The 18692-nt window shown below is 38.8% G+C and overlaps 1 protein-coding gene across 3 annotated transcripts in view; it reads right to left on the bottom strand.

Annotated features, from left to right (window-relative positions):
- The window catches only part of ELF1 (E74 like ETS transcription factor 1), a 117901-nt gene that overhangs the window by 81808 nt on the left and 17401 nt on the right, over positions 1-18692 (bottom strand). Inside the window, exon 1 of one of the 3 annotated variants that reach the window (XM_056109783.1) lies at positions 4145-4249. The exons of the other annotated variants lie outside the window; for them this stretch is intronic. The gene's annotated coding sequence lies outside the window, so the exon portion shown is untranslated. Of the gene's footprint in view, positions 1-4144; positions 4250-18692 lie in introns of those variants that run through there. 3 annotated transcript variants of the gene reach the window in all.

An 18692-nucleotide genomic window follows, 5' to 3' on the forward strand; every position in this document is an offset into this window, starting at 1 on the left:
TTCCAAGAATCATTGTTGCTTTAAAATTCAAATATTAAAGTGCTAAGTGAAAGCTCTTAAACCTGTAATCTCCTTTTCTGAGCGTGTGTCCCACCAACTGTATCACAATCATCTAGTGTATGAAAACAAATACTGATAAGCCAAACAGTAGTTCTGATAAATCAGAACTTAAGTTGAAATCATTTAATACTCTAACACAGGTTGAAATTTTTGCTTTAACAGCATATTATTAGGTAACTGTTACTTTTTTTCCTTGGTTACAACGCCAGACAAACCTTGGTTTTTAGAGGGACCTTACTGAACTTTCATTTTTGAAAATTAAAGTACACACAGTAATATACAAAAATATTACTCATGATAATAACATTTTTATATGATTAAGTACATATTGTAATTTAAATGCAGTGACCGGGTTAGCAGCTCACAAACCATCACATGGGGCAGTTTACTCCACCCATGGGAATCCCTCAGCTCAGGTGGTGGTAGGAAGTCTGGTTCTGGAGAAGCCTGGTTTTTCAAAGTTTCTCACTGAACTTTTGCTTCAGAGCTAAAAATCACACCCTCATGCTGCCTAGAAGCCTGGAACTTTAGGTCACCTGCTGTAAAGAAGCTTCAATCCTTGCCCCAGGTTCCTATGATGTAAATCTTCTCTCTGGGTTTATTAGTTAAGCTTATTTGAACTAAAGAGTGTTGTTGGGGAAGGAACACTTTATATGGCTTCTCTCAGCAGTTTCGAGGAATGGTCAAGGACAACCCCTTTGTCATAAGGAAAAAAACAAAGCACCCCTGAATTTGGAAACTGACTAACATGCTCATCAAATAGATTAAGTTGAAAGCCACAGGCCTTTTAAAAATTTAGCACCCCTAGAAGCAGTCTACTCAGGTACTTGTACTTATGTGTCAAAAGTTGGAAAATGCAAGAGTAATAGAATAAAGTATCTCTGATTTCAAATATATATATATATTTGAGTTACTCCTGGCTCTGCACTCAGGAATTACCCCTGGCAATGCTCAGGGGACCATTCAGGATGTTGGGAATCAAACCCAGGTCAGCCGCATGCAAGGCAAACGCCCTACCCACTGTACTATTGTGCCAACCTCTCAATTATATTATTATATTATTGGTGAAAATACTCTTTTGTTGTTGTTTTGTTGTTGTTTTAAGGTCAACTCAGGCAGCGCTCAGGGAGCCATAAGTGATGCCTGGGATCAAACCCTGGGTGGTAGTGTACAAGGCAAGCACTCTAGCTGCTTTACCATCTCTCCACCTCTGGTTAAAACAGGCAAATACCATTCGTTACCTCCTACTAATAATTCCTAAAGACCCATAAACTTTCCTGACTGTTAAAAGACTCAGTCATCTTTCATGTCTATGCAAACAGTCCAAACCTAAATTCTACTACTCAGTGATTTATTTCATCTACATCACCAAGCCCCAATTCCCCAGTAAGTTCTCAGTTTGTGAGAAAAACAGTCCATGTTTTCATGCCTTCTGTCCCTGCTTACTTTGGAGGATCTAATATGGAACTGTGTTCAGAGACTTCACAATCTAGGAGATTCAACATCATATATCAAGTAATAGGAGAGTAGAGAATCCAAATTTCAAACCCTAAAGTACAGAAGATCTAAAGTACATCTTAATCATCTCAATAAACATATAATTTCCCTCCCACCCCATGTCAATGGGGATATTAATGGTGGGAAATGTACAGTAGTGAAGGGATGGATGTTGGAACATTTTATGACTGAAACCCTGTCACCAACAACTTTGTAACTGTGTATCACACTGTGATTCAATTAAAAAAAAAAGAATTTTAAAAAATGTATTCTTAGCACCATACCACCACACCCAACTATATGTCATCCAGTTCATTAGCAACTCCTCTTGATCTGGAAAAAAAAAAACCCACAAAAAACAAAGCATAAAAATGTAATACGGCTGGGGAGATGGCTCAAAGGGCTGGAGTTAATCCCTTTAAGTATCTGTCTCCCATGCAGCACCAAGAGTGACCCCCAATACAACTGGGTGTGGCCCCAAAACCAAGATGAAAGAAAAGTGCCTATATATATAGTAAACTTTCTTTTTTTTGGGTCAGACTCTTGTCTTTAAGATTTTTTTTTCTTTTTTAATGAATCACCATGAGGTACAGTTATAGACTTACAAACTTTGTGATTACGTTTCAGTCATAAATAATCAAGTACCTATCCCTCCAGCAGTGCCCATTCTCCACCACCAATGTTCCCAGTACCCCTCCAGCCACCCCTACCCCATCCCCCCACCTGCCTCTGTGGCAGGCACACTCCCTTTTACTCTCTCTCTCTCTCTCCTTTTGGGTGTTACGGTTTGAATGCAGATAGTAAGTGGCCATCATGTTTGGTATGTAGTTTTATATAGTAAACTCTTAAAAAGAAAAAAGAAAAGAAAAGAAGAGATGTCAAATGCAATAAAATTAATTATGGGAAGGTTAAATTCAAGATGACTACAGAGACTCCAGATTTTATAAACTCATGCAAAGTTTCATTTACACAAACATACACATATACATTTTAATACCTGGCATCATATTAGGCAGTATTTATTTTCCTAAAGAATATGAGGTAAAACTAAAGTAGAAATAAGCACCTAAATTCCCAACTACTTGTTTTCCATCTACACATGCCCATGTTAATGTCACAAAGCTTCAAACAACGAAAAACTCTAACAGCGAAAGAAACCTGTTACAGAAGTTGAACAAATACAACATCATTTCTCTAATAAAAAAGGAAACGGGTTTGAACACATTTCCAAAATTATGAATCCATTTGGCTGCATCTTATCATCAAGCAACCTAATTAAGGTCTTATTTACTCTTAAGAAACTACACATCATTTCAAACAAAGCAGCAATTGTTGGGATGAAGGAGCAAGAGCAGTTCCCGAGTGTAAAGCCAGCCATTAAGCGCTGCACAACCTTGAGCGAGTCACAGGACCTCCACCCACCTGAAATGCACTGCCTGTATGTGCTGCATTTAAAAATTACCAGTATCTAAATTTTAGGAAACGAAATCCCTCAATTTCTCTTATTTTTGAATCCCTTGATTGCGCTCTTACACACACACACACACACACACACACACACACACACACACAAAGGCAGAAAAAAGTTTGATTAACTTCTTCCTACAGACCAGACCAGAAGTAAATAGAGCCTCAGCACTCTCAATGAGGTTGACTAAAGGAGAAATAAGCAAACAAAGATGCTAGCAAATGGCTCAAGGCTGAACTGGTAAAATGTCTGCTGTGCCTTTACTGTACAACCACAAAACTAGCTATTAGTAGCAACATTTCCTTCAAAGAAATAATAACTGGTTTTTTTTATCTTACCTTTCCTCTGACTTCAAGCACTTAGAAAGTTACCAGTTAGCAAAGAACTACCTAAATATCACCAGTACATAATAAGTAATTTGTAAGGTTTTATTTCCAAAAACTTCATTTGTAATCACTGTATACCCAAATTTACTTTCGATTCAGTGTGAATTACAAAACAATTTTTTCTAATAGTAAATGAATCATTCTAGTCTTTTCTTCTTAATAACCCCCTTTTCTTAGCTAAACAAACATTCCTTTCACTTAAACTACTATTTAAAAGTCCTATTTTTAAAGCACATGTTTAGAATCATTTCACTCACTTAAGGACAGAAAAGCCAGTGAGCCACGCACCTAAACCAAGCTGTCCCCAAACCTGCTCTTAACTAAGCTGCAAAAACAAAGCCATGGCCCACTATATTTTTCTCTTAGCACCCTGATTACCCATAAATATAGTACAGTAGTTAATCGTAACATCCAAGCTACCTTCGTAGCTACAATCAGATTTTTAATAAGTATAATCTGACCTAGTTTGCTTCAAGAAAAAAAATCTCTTTTCATTCTCGTCATAAAGAGGGGAGGGAAGAAATCACACAAAATATAAAGAATGCTTTACTAAGATCTAACTTTTGAACGCTTTGTTCAAGTTGTTAAGTGCAATCAGGCATGTGACTGACTACACACATTTTTTCAGAGAGTTTCAGCACACATTCAGCCATGTTGTTCGACAGGTAAAAACCACCCTCCGTTTATCAGCTCAGAAAATAGCCAGAAGCAAACATAAACCGTAACAAGTTACCTGTAAATAGTTTCTTTCTCTTTAGATACTGTCCTTGAGCTTGGAAATAAAAAAGCAATCCGGCAAGTTTTGTGCTGTTAAAATGGCTCCTGTAGATTGGGGAAGTGGTGTCTGTGCTTCAGCTTATGAGTCATACGTGAAACTAAGTGTTTCTAAGGGAGGCACGCCCATGTTGCTGTGAACCCAATTATTCTGCCAGGTCAAACATGCAAATCTACAGGTAAAAACGGGGAGAGGGACAGAAAAAGGAGGGAGGCAGAGGCAAGGATCAAGATCTACCTTGATTAAGCCATTACCCTACACATAGTACCATAATTTAAAAGCAACAATAAAATAGAATATGCATTTATAGGAAAGCAAAATTTAAATCCATGTTGATTTTAAAAAATAAAATCTCCAATTAAAAATATTTTTAAATAGTAAGTTACTTTAACTATGAAAGGGAAACAAAATGTAAGAGAGGGAATGAAAAGAAGACAGCAAAGTTTCTGGCTTTTAACTTAACAATGGACTGGGGAGTTTAACCTGGCTACTTATTAACCCTTGTATGAAAGGGCTATATTGCTAGTAATCTGGAAAAGCTAGCAAACTGCAATATCAGATGCAGATTTATAAGTTTACTAAACAGATAAAATCCACTTGAAAATTCAAAGTTCAATGGAAAAGTAAGTGTGCATTAATCTGGATTTTAAATTTTAAAACAAAAAATAAGACTTAGAAACTAAAATCTGATATAGCAAAAATGATTTTAAACATAAAAACAAGCTTGAGAAAAGCCCATTATAAGCAAATTACCGATGCAACTGTGGTTCATAATATCAACATCTAAGCAACAGTCATTGTTTTCTTCACTTTTCAAACAAAATCTTCCACAAATCCAAGTTTCCCATGTGTCAGACACCAGGCTAAGAGCCTAAAAATACCAGCAAAAACTGTGAGTGGTGAAGTCTTACCGTCTAAGTTATCTAACCTCTGGAAAGGTACCTAAGCAGCTGAAACAGTATTACCACTATTAGCCTTGCCCCTCACTGTGTAAATATTAATTTACTCTAAGAACATGAATTGATAAAAAAAAAAAAATGGTCTTACAGCACTTCCAAAAATGCCTTAAATACACTGGCGGAGGGATGGGTACTCGATCATTGTATAACTGAAACCCAAGCACAAAAATTTGTAAGTCTACAACTGTACCTCATGGTATTTCACTAATAAAATTTTTTTTTAAAAAATGCCTTAAAAAACAAAGTGCAATCACTTGTTAGCCTTCACGCTATTATTTTTACGAAAAGAAATAGTAAGAAATAGCCAGCATTTTTCTTTCAGTGAATTACTTGGAAGAAATCATTCTGTCTTATAGTACACCTGAGAGGACAAGCTGTTGCTGAATTACGAATTTTACACACTGCTACAAAAACGTGATTAAGAACCAACGTTCAGTCCATTAGATGTCTATTAATCTCAATCCTTGATAGTTATGTTTTACTAAAATAAAATCACTGTTTAATGATTTACCATTAAAAATGCTTTAAACATTTTTTCAATGGTTAAGACATCAAATTTAGCTTAGAGAGTGTTTATCTAGAATGACTATTCAGAACAGAAAACTAATAGGTCCTCTGAGTAGAACAGGATCATGTTTACTGAAAAACCTACTTGTTTTCTAGAGCTAAAAATTTAGACAACATCTGTGTACGTCTAATTATTTGGCTATCTTTTAGCTAATTAGTAATAGGGGGAGCAATAGTACAGCAGGTAGGGTGCTTGTCTTGCATGTGACCAACTCAGGATCATCCCCCAGAACCACACACGGTCCTCCAAGACTGTCAGAAGTAATCCCTGACCCAAGAGCCGGGAATGAGTCCTGAGCAAAGTCAGGTGTGCGCCCCCTCCATCACACACTCACAAAATAGACACAGAAATTACAAGGCATAAAAGAAAACAACAGGAAAGAATGATGTCAAAACAAACTAGTAACATGAAATAAGATTAAGACACTATAAAACTACAAAAAAAATATTGCTTTAAAGGGGCTCTTTGAAGCCATATCAATATAACCTATATACTACATACTATATATATCACCATAAACTACCTCCAGGTCAGCATTATCTCCAATAAAGGTTTTTAAAAGATATAATGAGACAGATCAAGTGTGTGGAGTTTTTGGTGTTTTTTTTTTTCTGGTTTGGGGCCCATACCCAGCATTGCTTACTGCCATGATACTGGCCGAGTTCAGGTGACCATGTCCAGCCAGTAATCAAACATCAGGCCCCCTGCATGCAAGGCTTGCAGCTTGGTCGATCTCTCCCCAACAGTAAAGCGTGTTTTTAGTAAGTATGTAAACAAAACAGGTAAGTTTCTGCTACTGAGAAAATCCATTTGTACAAACCTCACGACTTAGAATGGCAGATATTTAGAATATGATTTAAAAGATTTTGTAGTTTATTTTCTCCCTCCCCTTTGCTGTGGTTGTGATGATAGGGTCACATCCTTGGTTGTGAAAATTCACACTCTTTTGCTGTGAGGCTTGCCCACTTGGCTGTGGTGTACCGGTGCTGGATGCTTTGTTGTGGCACTGTGGGTCGCACATGGCAATGCCACTGGGATGGTGCTTAGTTTGTGGGGCAGAGCTGAGATGGAACGTGTAGCATCACGCCTGCTAGGCAGCCTTCTGCCCCAAAGCTATCCCTAGGCCAGGGATTTTGCAATTTAAAAGATTAAAAAGAATTTGGCTATTAAGTTAATAAGAGACATAAACTGTAAACAGTTATCCCTCTTCAATGGAAATCAATGTTTCAGCTGTTCCTAAGGAGATAATCCCAGAGTTGCTATGAAGATAGATCCTCGGTGAGGGGTGTCCATCTCGACATTATTTTATTACCTATAGGAATGAGATATTGGTTCTATGAAACAGCACCCAGAACTCGACTGTCATCCCCCTTCCCCTGCAACATACACACACACACACACACACACACACACACACACACACACACACACACCTGGCAAATAGTTCACAGTCCAAGTTCTAGAATCAATCTGCCTGGGTTCAAACCCCAATTCTGCTATTTTCCATTATCCTGGGCAATTATTTAACAATGCTGTGGCTTAATTTCTTTAGGCTATTTTAGGCTAAAAGGATTATGGTGACAAAACCTCCCCATGCACCAGTTTTCAGACACATAATTTCCAAAGATAAGAAAAAATCCAGGTTTTTTGGTTTGCTTTGTGTCTGTGGTGCCGAAGATCAAACTCCAAGCTTCACACGGGGAAGGCAAGTACTCTGTCACAGTGCTATATCTCTGCCCCTTAAATAATTTTTCAAATGATGAAATTATTCAAACAAATTAGCATTTCTAGGATTTTTATGTGAAATTTCATCACCTAAGACAAGATTTGACTAAGTTAGCAGTCAGAGATCTCAACATCATTGACCAACTGGGAAAAACAAATCAGCCACAATACCATTATATGCCATTAACATTATCTTTTTACAAAACCAGCACAACACACTGACAATACAAAATATTGGAGAGATTACGAAGCAACTACAACTTTCATAAACTGTAAGAATGAAAAATGTTATAGCCTACCTGGAACTAAGTTTAATATTTCTTATAAAGTTAGACATAGACATCATAAAATTCAGCAACCCCACTCCTAGATATTTACTCCAGAAAAATGAATATATACATGAAATAAATTCTACAGGGGCTAGAGAGATAGCACAGGGGCTAGAGAGCATGCCAAGCATGCATCAAACTACATCACAATGCCTCCCAGCATGATCACCAGATGCAGTCTTTTAGACAGTCTCCTCCTGACAGAACCTCTGGGTGTGTCCTAGTATTCCCTAGCACCACAGGCTACAATACCACTCTCTCAGGCCCTAGGGACAGAACACCAGCCAGGTTGGTGACATCATTGTCAGAAGTAGCCCGAGGATCCCTGGAGTTAAAAAGATACCCCCAAAAATAAAATTTCTACAGAGATATAGCAGTTTTGTTCATGATCAAAATACTAAAACCCCAAATATCCATAAAATGGTGAATACGTGCATATAACATATTCGGCAATTAAAAAAAAATCTAAGAACTTTAGGCTTATACTGCAACATGAATGAATCTGAAAACATTCAGCTTTGCATGTGGTCAACCCCAGTTCAATCCTTAGCACAGCATATGGTCCACCTGAAGCATCACCAGGGAACACTGCTAAGCACAGGGGCAGAAATAACCTTGGGGACTGCAGGGGGTGGTATTAAAGAAATTAGAGTTCATGGGGCAGAGTTCAAAGGGCTAAAGCATATGCTTCCAGCACTGCAGAATTCAGAAGCCACTCATACATCAACTCTGTACCCACCAAAAATAAAAAGGAAAAAATAAACAACCACTGATCCAGTCCAACTTCATTTTAAGAAGGGAAAGGAGGTCTATTAAAAAGAAATCAACTTGAGGACCAGAGTGGTAGTACAGTAAGTAGGGTACTTGTTGTGCATGTGGCGGGCCCAAGTTTGATCCTCAGCACCAGCCAATATAGTCCTCCAAGTCTGCCAGGAGTGATCCCTGAGCACAGATCCCCAAACACCACCATGTGTGACCCAAAAGCAAAACAAAACAACCAAGCAAACAAAGGATTTCAACTTGAGCAGTGTTGATATCTGATTTGAAGTATACCTATCCACTTATTAATTTAAAAAATATTTATTGACCATGAACAATGTGCCAGCACAGGTCTAGGACTTATATAGCAGTGAACAAAGATCCACTATTGATACATAATCTATACACAATCGGTGCTTACATCTTAGCAAGACAAGATAAACCTTATGAATGAAATAGAAGTATGCTAATTGTGAAAAAAAAGATAAAATGTTTGTGTGTTAGTGATAAAGACAAAGAAGAAAAAAATCAAATCTCAAAGAGTCAACTGCCATTTCAGAAAGAGTAAATAGGAAGGAATCATCTTTTCCATGTCACAAGTCATGAAGACACATTTAAGAATATTTTAAGAAGAATAAAGTCTGTGCAAAAATTCTGTAAGAATCCTTTGTGGCGTATTCAAGGAGAGCAAGAAGGTCAGCATGGTTCTCTGGAGGGAAAATATAAGGTGAGTAATTGGAGGAAGGGTACTCAGAACTGTAGAGGAGCCTCATTAGAGGCTTTAACTGGAAAGTTCGAGTATATGAGTCATATATTTGACTGCTGTGTTGAAAAGACAGTGCAGAAGGGCAAGGAGAAGATAATGTAATCACCCAAGAAAGATAAGGAGTATAAACAAATGAAGCTGCAGAAGGGGAAGATACAATTAAGGGCATGTTGAGAAATGTCCAGCACAATCTTGGAATGGATGAAAAAAGTAGGTTACAGGGGCAAAAGAAAGGCTTCAAACTCCATTTTTGAAAGTCGGAGAGCAGTAGCCACCAAAACTGAGATAGGAAACAATATTGATTGTGATAGCCTGGAGGGGGAAACATCAAGAACTCAGATTATAGCACATTAAGTCAGAGATATTCCTTGTGGGATGCCAAATTGGGTATATTGTCCTGGAAGTGACTATATAGTCTTGAAGCTGGTAGTAGAGGCAGATAATAAAGTAGTGTATGTTTATCCCACACACACACACACACACACACACACACACACACACACACAGAGCTATATGGGCAAACATTACTAAAGGCATAGATATCAATGATAAAAGTAAATATATGGGAGACTTTCCCATACACATTGCTATTCTTTGGGGCCACAGTGCAGTTAGTTTTGCACATAAGTAAAACCAGATGGTAACCCCAGAGCACTTGAGGCAGAACCTGGACCCTGCAGCTTCTAGAACCAGTGATGACTGTGGGACAGTTACTTCAAAACCATTATGGAGGGGGACTAGTAAGGCAGGGAGTTTTTGCCTTGCATGTGGCCAACCTGGATTCAATTCCCGGCATCTTCTATGGTTCCCCAGCACTACCAGGAGTAATTCTTCAGTGCAGAGCCAGGAGTAGCTCCTGAGCATTGCTGGGTGTGACCACCCCCCAAAAATAAACAAACAAAAAAATCTATTATGGAATTTCAGTTTCGTCTTATAGGAAATAATGGGAATCAAAAGATCTGGTAGTCTATAGTCTTGACAGTCTATTTCAGTTCTGACATTCTATGTCAGACTGTTGGTTCAACAGTCTCTCCAACTCTTCTGAATAGTGTTTAAGGAACTGAGATTAAGACAAACAAACAAAAAAACACATTAAAGCTATGCTTAAAAAGAAGTCTGCTCCACAACACCCAAAAGGAGAGAGAGAACACAGGGGATTGCCCTGCCACAGAGACAGGGGGGATGGGGGGATGGGGGTGGGAGGGATATTATCCATGGTGGTGGAAAATGGGCACTGGTGGAGGGATGGGTATCTGATCATTGTATAATTGAAACCAAAGCACAAAAAATTGTAAATCTACAACTTTAAAAAAAAATAAAATACAATAAAGGGGAAAAAAAAAAAGAAGTCTGCTCATAAAATTTATGTAGTTTTTTTCTGTGATAATAAAAATCATGCCTTTAGAATAACTTGAAAATTTTATGAAACCCTCAAAAAGTCACACCTATAATTTTAATAATAATCTGATTCATGTTTCAGCAATAGTATTTCACTCTTAATCTTATGGCAACAGTATATTTTAAACAAATGGGTTTTTAGCACAAATCCAAAAACATTTCACCTTAAATATACCAAAATTCCATTTACAAAAGGGGGGGGACAATATGATAAAAGACAAGCATTTAAACTTGGGGGGGTGAGGGGGTGTGGCTTACAGCTGGCTGCTCAGGGCTTACTCCTGGCCCCGTGCTAAGGGATCCTTCCTGGTGGGGTTCAGGGGACCATATGCTGGTGTTCTAAGCCAAGGCAAGCGCTTTACCTGCTGCTGTTTTCTGGCCCCACCTTTAAAGTTTTTTTTAACTCGTCTCAGCAACATGAATAAAAATTTACTTTATTAATTTTTCTCCTTAATAAAAAGAGCCAAGCATAAAGGAAGAAGCAGGGGGATTTTAGAATACGCTAAAAACACAAGACCTTTAATACTCCTGACCGAAACAGAGAAATGAAACCAACAGGGGCTTGGGTTTGAGTCCCCATCCCACTATTAACTACTTACATGCCATATGACTACTTACACTCTCTAAGCTAATGTTTTCAATTCTGTACAAAAATAATGTTAAGTCCCTATTTCATAAAACATTCATTTACAGGCTGGAGAGAGAGAGAGAGGGAGAGAGAGAGAGAGAACAGCAGATAAGGCATCAGCTTTGCATATGGCTGACCTGGCTTTGATTCCCGGCACTCCTTATTGACCTCCAAGCCCTGCCAGGAATGATCCCTGAACAAAGAGCCAAGAAAGAATACGCCCTGAGCACTACAGTGTGTGCCTCAAAACAAAATAAATAAAACAATAATTTTAATGTCTTATATTTGTGCCAGAATACATCATTTGTTTCCAATTACCAATAAGGGGGGGCAGTAAACACATGTATTAGCAGTACATTCATACTAGCAATAAAATAGAATTCACTTGATAAATATAACTTGGATGAACCGCAAAAGCACTGTGCTAAGAAAAGGAAGCCACTATCAAAGAATTACATACTATAAGGTCCTAGAGATGTGGTATTCTTAAGAAAACATGGCTATAGGATTACAGGCCCTGAATCCAAGAAGCCAAAGGGTCCCAAAGAAAACAGACCCACTAGGAAGATTCCAAGACACAACGTAGTCAAAATGAAAAACTCCAAAGACAGAATTCTAAAGGTAGCAAGATCAATAAAGCAACTTATATACAAAGGAGATTCCCTAAGATTCACAGTACAACTGTCAAATGAGACTCTATAAGCCAGCAGAGAATAAATGTTGTGCAATATCCCAGTATAAAAACTCAACAGAATGAACAACCTCACCAAGAATGCTCTTTCCAGCTAGATTATCATTCAGATTTGAAGGAGTGATAGTAACCTTCAGGAACAGGTAACAGCTTAAGGAATTCATAGCCTTGAAAAGTTTTACAAGTGTTAGAGGTGCTTCTTTAAAGGATAGGACAAACTTCTCTGCATAGGACAGTGAGTATGGCACTCATTCATGATGCTTGGAGCTGCCCTCTACTCCATTATGGAAGGTACATTTACTCTTAGCTAACTAAGGGATTTCATTCATTTTCAATAATATCTCATTTATATTGAATGTGTTGTCTTACTACTCTTTTCAGTATCCCCTTTCTTAGGATAAAACACTGTATTTTTTTTTCTTTTTGGGTCACACCCGGTGATGCACAGGGGTTACTCCTGTCTCATGCACTCAGGAATTACTCCTGGTGGTGTTTGGGGGACCACACAGGATGCTGGGAATCTAACCCTGGTCGGCCGCTGTGCTATTCAGTCTCAAAACACTGTATTCTCAGTTTCCCCTTTAAATTTTCTTCTTTTCACTCTTACTAAATTTTATAGTTGTAGGTTTACCTATTTCATGGAAACTCTGAAATACAGTGGCAAATAATTTTCTTAGTTTTATTAATGACAGGAAAGAGAGGATTACCATGAGACCTAAGTACAAAATAAAAGTTAATACAATATTTTCAGATACCAAAGTTGAAAAATTTATGTAAATCAGAGTATTAGAGTGAATGATTTTAATCTTCTCTATATAGGTTAAAATCAGATAGCAATCAATCACCACAAATCGGCTTTTATTGATTTGTTTTCTGATCATTTCATTTACCATTCCTCTAAGTTTTCTTGGAGCAAGCAATATGAAACAACTTGCTTCGCGCCTGCTAAGAGGGCAAGCTGGGGTTTGGGGGAGGGGGGGTGTGGAGTGAAACTGGAGACACTGATGGAGAGAAGGTCCCAGTGGTGATGGAATTGGTGCTGGAACATTGTATACCTAAAACAACTGTATTATAAGTACCTTTGTAAACCACAGCATTTTAAAAAACAAATTTAAAAAATGTATTCACAGGATGTCTTTGCAAGATGTGAACAGATGCACTGTAGCACTGTCCTCCTGCTGTTCATGGATTTGCTAAATTAAAAAAAAAAGTAAAAAGAAATAAGTAGACAAAAGCTGTTTTGTTCCAGTCCCAATGATGAGAAAATACCAAATCTATCCAATTAAGACATTCTACAAAATTTCTTTGGGTAGGTGTAGGATCAAGCTACATATGATATGCTAGGAGTCAAACCTGGATTGGCCACATGAAAGGAAAAATTCCTTAACCTCTGTACCCTCTCTCCAAATCCCAGAGTTCTTAATTATCTCATGGGATGTCATATTCCACTTTTACTGGCCTTCTCCACTCCGTGAGCCTTCTGCAAAACTGTTCTTTCTACCATCAGTAAAGAAGCGTTTACTCCCAGTGCATCACTGAAACCCAATCACAAACAACTTTGTATATCTCACAGTGATTCTATTAAAAAAAAAATTAAAAAAAGAAGTGGTTACTTCCTTCTGTGTCCTCCCACAGCATTATGTAAATATTCTTAAAGCATGCAAGAATCACATTGTTTAGCCATTCTGACAAATATTTACACGTTACTACAATGTGCAAATCACTCTGAATATTCTGGGTACACAGCAGTGAATTCATTTGCTTCCCAGTTTTTCCTTTCTCTGGTGAAATATCTGTTGAAGAAAAGCTTATTAGTTGTTGTTTTTAATTTTATGTTGGTCATTCATTTCAACCTGATGATATTCCCACAATTATTATTTAATCGGGCTGGAGCGATAGCACAGCAGGTAGGGTGTTTGCCTTGCATGTGGCCGACCTGGGTTCGATTCCTCTGTACCTCTTGGAGAGCCTGGCAAGCTACTGAGAGTATCCCACCCACACAGTAGAGCCTGGCAAGCTTCCTGTGACGTATTCGATATGCCAAAAACAGTAACAAGTCTCACAATGGAGACATTACTGGTGCATGCTTGAGCAAATGGATGAACAACGAGAGGATAGTGCTACAGTGCAGTGCTATTATTTAATAATAATTTTCAGGGGAAAATTCATAGGTTATAATATTTGGCTTGGGGCCGGAGCAACAGTACAGTGGAAAGGGCATTTGCTTTGCACAGGACCAACTGAGTTCGATCCCTGACATCCTATATGGTCCCCCAGCACAGCCAGCAGTTAATTCCTTAGTGCAGAACCAGGAGTAACACCTGAGCATTGCCAGGTGTGACCCCCCAAAAATAAATAAAATATAGGCTCAATTATAAATGTAATTTTTCACATCTACATAACCAAAACCATTTTCAGATTTCTGTATAAGCACTCTTAAATCATACAAAAAAAAAAAAGTAAGGCCTAACCAAACAACTATACAAACCCCTTCTTCCTCCCAGAATAGTCTATAAATTGGTTAGTTAGATTGGGTCTGGCAGCCCAGTTCTGGGAACATGCACAGTAATAAGTTAAGCTCTATGTTTGTTAAGAGAACAGCTTTTGGATTTGTCCCAGTGTTTATACTTGAATAGATCACAATGTTAACTACAAATAAGATTTTAAAAACTGGGGGGAGGTGGTAAGGAGGAGACGGAGAAGTTGTCCCTGAAAGATCAGGACAGATACATTTGGATTGTAGCCCTTTTCTCAAGTTTTGGTCTCCTAACCCTTGCAGGCTTATTTGTTTCAGTAATTGTATCACTAGGGGTCATACACTTGATTACTTTGCCAGGGACTCACACTGTACTAGATGAGTTAGTCCCAAGGACCAAAATCAGAACTTCATACATTGTGCTGAGCTACTGAACCACATCCCTGCTCCCACCTTCACACGTTTATTTACACAGTCCTCTGTCTATAAATTTATACGATGAAAAACAAGCTGAAGTGGCTGACTGAGGTGGGGGTGGGGTGGAAGGAGAGTACTGGGGACATTGATGGGGGGCAACACTATTGAAGGTGTTGGAGCAGTGTATGAAGCTCAATCATGGAAAAATTTGTAACTGCTTATCTCATGGCGATTTTATGTTGTTTAAAGTTGAGGGCTGGAAATAAATAGCAGTGTTTCTAAAAAAATAAATTAAGAAATCCAAGGGCTGGAAAAGATGGCATAGGGGTAAGGAGCTTGCCTTGCACACAGCCAACTCAGGTTCAGTCCCTAGCAACATGTATGTTCCCTGAGAACTGCCAGGATTGATCCCCAAGTATAGAGCCACAAATAAGCCCCCAGTACAACAGTTAGGTGTGGTCCCAAACACCACCCCATGTCTCCCCTCCAAAAGATGAAAAATCTTTTTCATCTCGGCAGTGCTCATAGCTCACTCCTGGCTCTAGGCTCAGGAGTCACTCCTGGGAATCCTCTTGGATCCACATCTGACACCAAGATTGAACCAGAGCTGGTCATATGCAATCCAAGAGTCTTAACCACTGGTACTATCTCTCTGGCCCTGGACTTCTCAATTTTAACATAATCAAAGAGTATTCCTGGCATTGGAGAGATAGAAGAGTGGGTAGGGGCTTTTGCCTGTTTGCCTTTCAAACAGCCAACCTGGGTTCAATCCCCAGCATCCCATTTGGTCCCCAGAGTCCACCAGGAGTGATCCCTGAGTACAAAGCCAGGAGTAAACTCTGAGGACCCTTGTCAACACTGGTTGTTGCTGTTCTTTGTGATGAGTGCCAGTCTCTCTGATGTGAAGTGGTATCTTGCTGATTTGCATTTTCCTGATGATTAGCAATACTGATGAGAGCAATTTTTCATATGCCTTTTGCTCATTTCTATTTCTCTTTGAGGAAGTTTCTATTCATCTCTTCTATTTTTTGATAGGGTTGGAAGTTTTTTCTTGTAGAGTTCTCCCAGTGCTTTACATGTCTTGGATATTCACCATTTATGAGAGGAGATGGGAAAATAATTTTTCCCAGTCACTCTGTAGGCTGACTTTGTATTCTGGTCTTTGTTTCTTTCTTTCTTTTTGCTTTTTGGGTCACACCCAGCGATGCTTAGGGGTTACTCCTAGCTCTGCACTCAGTAATCACTCCTGGCAGTGTTGGGGCGTGGGATGGGGAGATCATATGGGATGCTGGGGATCAAACCCAGGTCAGGCATGCAAGGAAAACACCCTTCCCACTGTACTATCACTCCGGCCGCTCTTTGTTTCTTTTGAAGTTCAGAAGCTTCTTAATTTAATGTAGTCTCATCTGTTTACCTCTGTTTACCAAGAAAGTGGAAGCATTTCATCCTTAAAGGTGTCTCTAACTTGAATGTCCTGGAGAGATATGCCTATATTTTCTTCTATGTACATTACAGATTTAGGTCTGATGTCAAGGTCTTTAATTCATGTTGATTTGACTTCTGTGTTTTGTGCATGGTGTTACGAAAAGATCTGAGTTCATTTTTTCACGTGAGGCTAACCAGTTTTTCTAACACCACTTGATGAAGAGGCTTTCCTTGCTCCACTTCCTATTTTTTTCTCCTTTATTAAAGGTTAATTGGCCATATACCTGAGGGTCTGTCTCTGGATTCTCTATTTATTCCATTGAGTAGAAGGTGTATAATTACTACTGCTTTATAGTAAAGTTTGGAGTTGGGAAAGTAATGTCCACCATCTTAGTTTTGTTTTTTTTTTCCAGAAGAGCTTTGACTATTCTGGGAGCTTTACTGCTCCGTGTAATTTTCAGAAGTGTTTGATCTATTTCTTTGAAAACTTCTATGGGTATCCTTATAGAGACTGCACTAAATCTGCATAATGTTTTGGGAAGGATTGCCATTTTGATGACATTAATCCCCCCCAAACCATGAGCAGGAGTGAATTTATCTTTGTATCTACCAGTTTCAGTTCTAGGAACTCATTCTAATTAAAAACATAGGCAAAGATGGAGATAAAAACTCAGCACTCATTGTTCTAACTAGTAAAAATCTATTAACTAAATCATGTTACAGAAATCACATCCCATTCTACAGAACTTACCATATTATTCATTTAATAATGACAACATTGAAGAGGCAGGAATAGCAGCCCTGTTATGAGGAAATGGTCATGAGTTCAAATCCCCAGTGTCCCCATTTACCAAGCATGGACCCTGCAGCTTTGTTTGTGCCTGGCAGCTCTCCTGTCTATAATACTCAGCACCACAAGTAATTTCCAGCTTCCCCCAACACCACCACAAAAAGGCAGCAACCTTCAGCTAGTTAAAACTGCAAAGAGTGCAAATATAACAGCCAGGAAGAATAATCTCTGGATAGCATGTCTGAATACTACAGTGATCACTGGTGAGCACTACAACCATAATCTGTGCAAGCTCTGGAGAGCACACACACAAGTACCCCAACTCAACAGTAACAACAATAGGAGAGAGGAGGGGAATTAGGGGGTGGGGTGAGATTTTCCTTCCTTTTCAAGACTGGAAAATATATCACTTTAAGTACATGCAACGTTTTGCTTATCCTTTTATCGACTGACAAACGTTGCATTTAGTTCTACCTTGTCAGTAGTGAGAATAATGCACTGAGAATATGAGTGTACAAATATCAGAAACTCTTTCACTTCATAGGGGTGTACAGCCAGAAATGAAATTACTGAATCATCGGTTAACTCTTAACTTTCTGAAGATTTGCCATCTAGTTTCTCTTAATGGCTGTATCAATTTACACTGCCACAAATAGTTGACAAAGGTCCCCAATTTTATTTTATTTAATTTTTTAATTGAATCATCGTGAGACACAAAGATGTTCATGGTCAAGTTTCAATCATACAGTGTTCCAACACCCATCCGTCCACCACTGTACATCTCGCACCACGAATGTACCCAGTCTCTCTTCCGCCACCCTCACCCCAGTCTGTTTGTATGGCAGGCACTCTCTCTCCCCTTAACCCCTCCCCCTCCTCCTTTCCTTTTGAGCATTATGGTTTGCAATGCAGATACTGACAGGTTATCATGCTTGTTCCTTCACCTGTTTTCAGCAAGCAATTCTTACTCAGAATGATCATTTCCAACTACCTTTATCATCATGGTCCCTTCTCCATCCCAACTGCCTGCTCCCCCAGCACTTGAGGCAGGCTTCCAGCCATGGACCAGTCTTCCTGGCCCTTGTTTCTACTGTCTTTGGGTATTAGTCTCAAATTATGCTCATTTTTCAAAAATTTTTATTAGTGAAACACCATGAGGTACATTTTTATATCCCACAAATGAGTCCAATCATTCTATGTCTATCCCTCTCCTTCAGACTCATTTCACTCAGCATGATACACTCCATGGCCATCCATTTACAAGTGAATTTCATAGCTTTATTTTTCCAAGAGCTGCACAGTATTTCATTGTGTAGATGTACCATGATTCCCAAAATTTTACAGATTTCACCACTCGTTGTTTTAAGCATGAAGTGGGAACTATTATAATGCTTTCTTTTCCCTATGAATGTGTTTTAAAAATTGCTCCTAAGAGCCACAGCAATAGTTTAGTGGGTAGGATACTTGTGTTGCACTCAGCCAACCAGGATTTGGCACCCCATCTGATTCCCCAAGCCCCACCAGGAGAGATCCCTCAGCACAGAGCCAGGACTCAGCCCTGATCACTACAGGGTC

This window comes from Sorex fumeus, unplaced genomic scaffold (assembly GCF_029834395.1).
Source record: "Sorex fumeus unplaced genomic scaffold, SorFum_2.1 ptg000008l, whole genome shotgun sequence".
Classification (NCBI taxonomy): Eukaryota; Metazoa; Chordata; class Mammalia; order Eulipotyphla; family Soricidae; genus Sorex; species Sorex fumeus.